This window comes from Dipodomys ordii, unplaced genomic scaffold, assembly GCF_000151885.1.
Source record: "Dipodomys ordii isolate 6190 unplaced genomic scaffold, Dord_2.0 Scaffold134, whole genome shotgun sequence".
NCBI classification, from domain to species: Eukaryota; Metazoa; Chordata; class Mammalia; order Rodentia; family Heteromyidae; genus Dipodomys; species Dipodomys ordii.
This window is the reverse complement of record NW_012267350.1, coordinates 1,119,290-1,125,958: the sequence shown is the minus strand read 5'-3', so window position 1 is coordinate 1,125,958 and position 6,669 is coordinate 1,119,290.

The window sequence follows — 6,669 nt, the reverse complement described above, 5'->3', positions numbered from 1 at the left end:
CCTGGTTGCTACAGGAAGGTTCAAGACTTTAGAGTCAGTCTATGAAGTGTGTACTGCCTCAACAATGACAAATGATCAAATAAAAGGCATAGTTACTAAGATGAAATGAACAAAGAGTAAGTGAGTTAATGGCTACTTCTTACCTCCCAACAGAATGTCATCTTGAACCTTCTTTCATCTGTGAGAAGGTGTTGAATGAAAATATGGAAAAACTGAATGAAAAAAAACCCCAAATAAATGAAGTAACAAAGGGCAGGCTTAATTAGTATGTCCATCTAGCAGCAGACTCAATCTAAGACCATGGAAATTTTTTTAGATTTCCAAGCACTTTAAGTCTATGGGCCAGTGTAGCCTGCCTATGACTTCTAAGCCAAATTCTCAACCTACATTTGAAATAAAGAAGTTGAGACAAACTCCTCTAAACACAAGGTTTTGTGTCCCTAAGGTGACTTCTTTGAATTCTTTACTTATTATTAGCTTTACCCCTATAGAAAGCACCCATGACCTAGATGAATACTAAGGAGAAAATTTTAGTAAATAAAGATTTTTACTCATTTTTACCTTCCTATGAATTAATGCTATCACACATACAAAAAACCCTCTTGTTTGTGATCATTTGGGTAAAAAAATCTCCACAAATGCTGATTAAGTGTTCATGTACTTTTCTCCCACTTTCAAGTTAAATCATTAGAGGAAAAAAATAGGGGAAATTGCATGAGTAGATTTGTTAGTGCATATGAAATTAACCTGAAAACAAGGAATTTCCCGCCTAGCCTTCAGTGGCCTAAATTAAAACTCATAAAACACAAATGACTAAGACGGATTCCATTGATATGTGAAATAAGAAGCAGAGAAAGTCAATTCTGTATTTCAATATTGAGAGTGCCAGATCTGTAAGATATGACACTTTTGGACAGAAATGAGAAGACAATCACCAAAGCTTTCTGGTTCAATCAATTTTTACTCTGGTTTTCTGCCCTAAGTAGTTACCACCTGAATGCAACCTAGCTGGATTCAGATGGTTTCCACAATCGACCAGTGCCTTGATGTCCTTATCTATATGCCAATAGGTATGAAGACTGAATGGGCTGATGAAGTTTAGAGCAATTACAACAGCAACAATCTAGGGGGGGAAATGGCAGCTACCATAATCATTGCTTTATTTAATCTGATATGCAAAGGTCATATAACTTAGCATGAACTCACAGGCCTGGGAACAAAACTGGAAGTATTTGGGAAGGGAACACAGTAATTTTGAATACCAGTGACCCAGGTTCTTCAACATGAGCTTTACATGAGTGATCTTACAGAATTCCTCTAGGAGCTATTTCTAATGCTCCTCACTCAGAGGCTCAGGGGAACAAAAGGACTTGCTTACTCAACTAACAATGGGTGAAGTGAACTGCAAGCACAAATTCATTGGATGCTGTGGGGCCGTGGGAAACACTGCTGTGGACTTCATACTCACTGGTGGGTGTACAGGTTTAGAGACAAGATACTTTGAACTGCAAAAGCTAACAAAATGTATGAGACTTGTACAAATTCATTCTATTTCTCCATTCTAGTCTCCGGTATATCACATCTTAATTGTGCAAAATGAGCTTTCATTTAAAAATACTTTTTCTGAAGGGTGGGGGAAGCAGTACCAGAGTACTTGAGTTGGAACTCAGTCTACTCGGCTATCACTTGAGCCCATGCTTCCAGTTCAGCTTTTTGCTGTTATTTTGGAGATGGAGTCTCTGAAGACTGTCTACCAGGCATAGCCTCACAACTCAATCCTCTAGATCTGAGATTACACATTTGAGCTACTGGCATCAGGCTATAAACTAAGCCCTTGTTACAAGAAAAAAAAAAGAAAAAGAAATCCCTAAACTTCTTATAACTGCTTCTGGCATTGTATTTAAAAAATTCTCTCTTTTTTTTTTAGTAGCTTGTTACTTGCTATTTGAGCAAGGTAATCTACTGCTTAAGCCATGCCTCAGTCCTCATCTTTTTAAATTAAGGCAACTGGGCACCAGTGGCTCATGCTTGTAATCTTAGCTACTAAGGAAGCTGAAAACAGATTATGGTTCAAAGTCACCTCAGGCAGCAAAGTTCTCAAGCAAAAATAGCAAAATAAAAAATAGCAAAACACAGAATGGAAGTATGGCTCAAATGATACAGCACTAGGCTAATATGAACGATGCCCTCAGTTTAAAACTCCAGCATCACAAAGAAAGAGCAGATAAACTCCAGTGACATCAATAGAATGCTTTCAAGCAGAACCAGTGAATTCAAGGCAATTAAACTCTTCCATGGCAGGAAAGGAGAATTGTTTAAGTAAATCTTTTGTTCCCTCTTCAGATTCAATGATTCCATCCTGTATCTTAAGAAAACTAATTACACTGTTTTTTAAAAGGCAAATCATCACCTTTTAGATTGTTTAAAGAAGGAGAGTAGAAGCACAAATATTCACTATTTTACTATAGTTAAATGACTCAAAATAGCATCTTACATTCAACTTTTATGTCAATCTACTATGTTCCCTTAAAAAACAAAAAGGAGATTAACTAATGATGTATTTACATAGCCATAGCTTACAGTAAATATTGTGTGTGTTATGCTTTATGTTTTGTATTAGCCTAAATACTCTGGAATGTATAAAATACAGTAAATATAGCAGTGAGAGATAAAAGGTTACAGTTGAGGAGTTAAAGAACTTGAACTAGTAGACTAACTCACATTTTTGAAAGACAAGTAAATCAGTGGGTTTCAAATGTTTTTGTTAAAATATGTTCTAATACAGTCCCCCCCAGGTTCCATCTAAATTCTAGGTGGTTCATAAAATGGAAGTCGTTTTTTTTTCTTACCTGTTCTCCTTAGTGATTTAGAATTTTGCCGATATCAATTGAAAAACACCAATTTGTCTTTCATTTCTAAATTTCCAAACATTCCTAATGATTGAATTCAAATTTGGCTCAGTTTCCTTTCTTGAATGAAGACATCATCATATATATTCTCTACATTTTCTCCAAATTCTGACTCTATTATCAGCAAAGGTTAAGTAAGTTCTCATGAATACAAAAACAATAATTAATGGTGAGAAAACTCCATGAGGCAATTTCTTGGTTACTTATAGCAGTCTGAACTGGCAAGAGGGAATGAGTTTAAAGACAAGTCAAAGAAATATATCCAGAACCTTTAAATTTGTTCAAAGGTACTAATACTAGTACTGTTTAACCAAAATGTCAAAGTAACCCAAATAAGTAAAATATACAATGTAAGAAGGAGAGAAGTGCTATGAAGACAACAGAAGCACAGAGGAAAGTTGGGAATTGCAAGAGGGTTGCCAACAGTTATTTTAATCCCTAGCAGTATACAGAGGCTGAAGAGACACCTTATATGTTTTACTGAGAACTAAGATTCAAAGTACCCTTCTATGCATTCAGTCATGCAGTCAGTTTCTATAGGTGCCTGATTTCTCAAGAGCTTTTGCAATGCCACAACACAACTCCAATAGAATCAGTCACTCACTCCTGTTTCCCCTTGACAACCTAAACCTCCTGCTGGGGAAGGGCCTAGAAAATGTCTTCACACTGCACAAGAAAATTTCCCTGGGGTTAAGAAAATAGTTACTTCCTATGTCTTAATTTTTCAAGTTACAAGAAGTCAGACTGATTTATGGGTGAAGGTCAGATCCCTGGAAGGCCCAACGTCCCACCCAGGTCTCTGGTAATGACCATAATGGTGAGATAATCAGCTTCTGACAACACCATGCACAAGGTGCCCAGGAATAAAGGAAGCAGCTGAAACACCCTTCTTACTCAGTTAGGGGTTCCAGTGCCTCCCTCTCTTATCTGAATCAGACTCATTAAAAGCAGACTGCAGCCAAACTGCTTGCTTGCAAAACGTGGCTCCTTTGCTTCCTTCCTTCCTTTGTCATCTTGGGCAATTTGCTCGAGCTCTCTGCACATGGATTTCTCCATGTCAAATGGGAGATTATTTTTTTCAACCAGAGATGTTAATGCATGTAAAAACATTTTATTTATACATTTATATTTACTACATTTAGTTACTGTGTACTTTTGTGCCAGGCACTGTTCTAGATGTGGTAATAAATTTGAAACAGTGCCTGGCATATATATAAGCTCAATCTATGTTACTAATTGGAGGCCCACAACCCCCCACTGAGCACATAATTAGATCATATTATTATTATTACTTTTATTAAGGTAATGGGGTGGAGTGTTTATGTATGTATGTATCTAACTCAGAAAGGGAGTTGGATGAACAGTTCTGTGATCAAGCATACAGACTCACAGTGACCTAATGACTACAAACAGCTAGCCTTAGTTAAGTTCAGGTCAGAATATGTTACCAGTTTGCTAAATAAACGGCTTTTTGGTTTTCAGACTCCACTTGCCCATTTTTTTTTGTTGTTTGTATTTATTATTATTTTGTTGTATCTATCAAGAGGCAAAATGCACTAACATTTTTTTGGTTGCTAATTTCCAAAGGTGCTGGGGACAAAACAAATAGTCAAAAACATTTAAGGATTAAAAAATAGGAAGCCCTTTGGACATGGAAAATCCACAACTGCAAAATTAATCAATGCCACATACTAGTCTAAACAATCCTTCCACTCTAATATGACATTTCATAGGTTCCCAGTCAACCAATCTATTTCCAATAGCAAGTCTCAAAGAATCTTTTAAAGAATTTTTTGAAGTAATTTCTGAATGTAAGATGTTTCATCACTATTTTAATAGCACCACTTTGTTTTCACATGCAAAAAAAGGGCTATTGAATGACAAGAGAATGATTGGCTTAAAAACATGTGCCTTGCAAGAACACAGAACCCTCTGTAGTCAGTGTAAGGGAGGTGAATAAATGTTATGCCGAAGTGGTAAAACCATCCTGCTGCTACCAAAGGAATTTTCTCCACATTGCATTTGAAGGAAACATTTGCAAGCTCTTGAAGAGCTAGACAATAACTGGTTCAAGATGTTCTCACTGCTGGTCAGTCAAAGGATTTGCACAAACCCAGGGAAGCTAACTTTTCCTACCTCTTTATTGCCTGCATATGGTGTTATTTATCTTCCCCAACTTTTCTGACCACTTTCCATTGATTTTTATTTTTATATTAAAGTATTGCTTTGTTCAAGATTGATGTTTACCACTCCCATGGTGATCCAGTACACAAAGGCAAAGTCAGGAAGACATGAAACAAATAGAGATACTTATGTTGCTTCATGGTTTTTTCCCCCTTCTTACTATCCTCCTACTCGATGAGACTGTAGTGGGAGGTCTGAATGACATTTCCAAACGGAGAACTTAAAGCTACATTTCAACACCCAACCACTCCGTTGTCATAGGAACAACACTGTGAGCCTTATCTGGGCCGGAACAAACAGCCACTTGTTTTCCTTCAAATCCAACATATACCCATATACATATACATACCCCTAAAGAACAATTTAATTGGACAAAGCTGTATACCACACCAAAAGAAATTGAAGAAAATGAGCCCAAAGGAAAAGTGTTTCTATTCCTGAACATGCAATTATCAAATATTATTAGAGAAATTTTTGTCAAAGAAGACATATGCATGCCATTACTAATTATTACAGAGTATACAAAAATGCAAATACATTCCGTGACCCCTCCAGGGAAGAATTCAGGGCAATGTTATGTCATTCATTTTAGATGTATATTGAAAAATTAATAAATTAAAAACAGAGGAATGGCAAATAGAATTGGAAGCATGAGGTTCTCAAATAATTCTTCTGGGATATATTTTCTAACAGTTATGGTTCCAACCTACATCTATTGCATTTCTGTCACTTGAGACAATGGCCTCTAAAGGCATGAGAGAAATTTAAATTTTAGAATGAGACTCTTTTTTCCATCAAGCATGGCAGTATTTTAGCCACACTGTTAAATCACAATGTTTCACCAAAGTATTTACAGGCAATACAAAGCTGAAAATAATTGAGTGAGTGCACACACGCCAGCAGGAGGGTGTAAATGATCTGGAAAGACCTTCAGACTTTGTGACCAATGTTCTGTCCTTAAGACTATAGCCTCTAAATTCATGTGCTTTGCGGGGGGAGGGGGAGTAAACCACTTAATTAAGTCAAGTCAAACGACTTGCTTCACCAATTTCTTGTCTTTCTATTTCTTTAAAAATAAATGAATAGGACTTAGTACTTGTTTGTCTAAGAAAAACAATCTTTAAAATCCTCCGTGTTAGGAAAGAAAGATAGATGAACAGATCCTAGTGAACTTCTTCCCTCCATTCTATCACCAATACAGAGAAACTGCAATTATCACCATCCTATTTCATTATTGTCTTTCTCAAGGTAACCATTTTTAAGATTTCCAAGCAACACAACAGGAATCACAAGTCAGAAATATAAATTTAACTTTAAATTTAGTTTAAGGTATTAAAAAGAAAACAATACTAATGCATCCTATGTAATCCAAAACAATTCTGTTAATAAATTTTCATCATATATTCACATTCATAAATGTAAGTGACCCAGATTGCCTACATGATTGTTAGCAGTTAAAGACAAGGTATTCTTTTCCCATCTAAGTCTGTAAGTAGACATCACATAGTTACTTCTATTGATCAGTAAAATACTTAATTAAAAAAACAAGTAGCCACCCACCATTCTAATGTTCTTT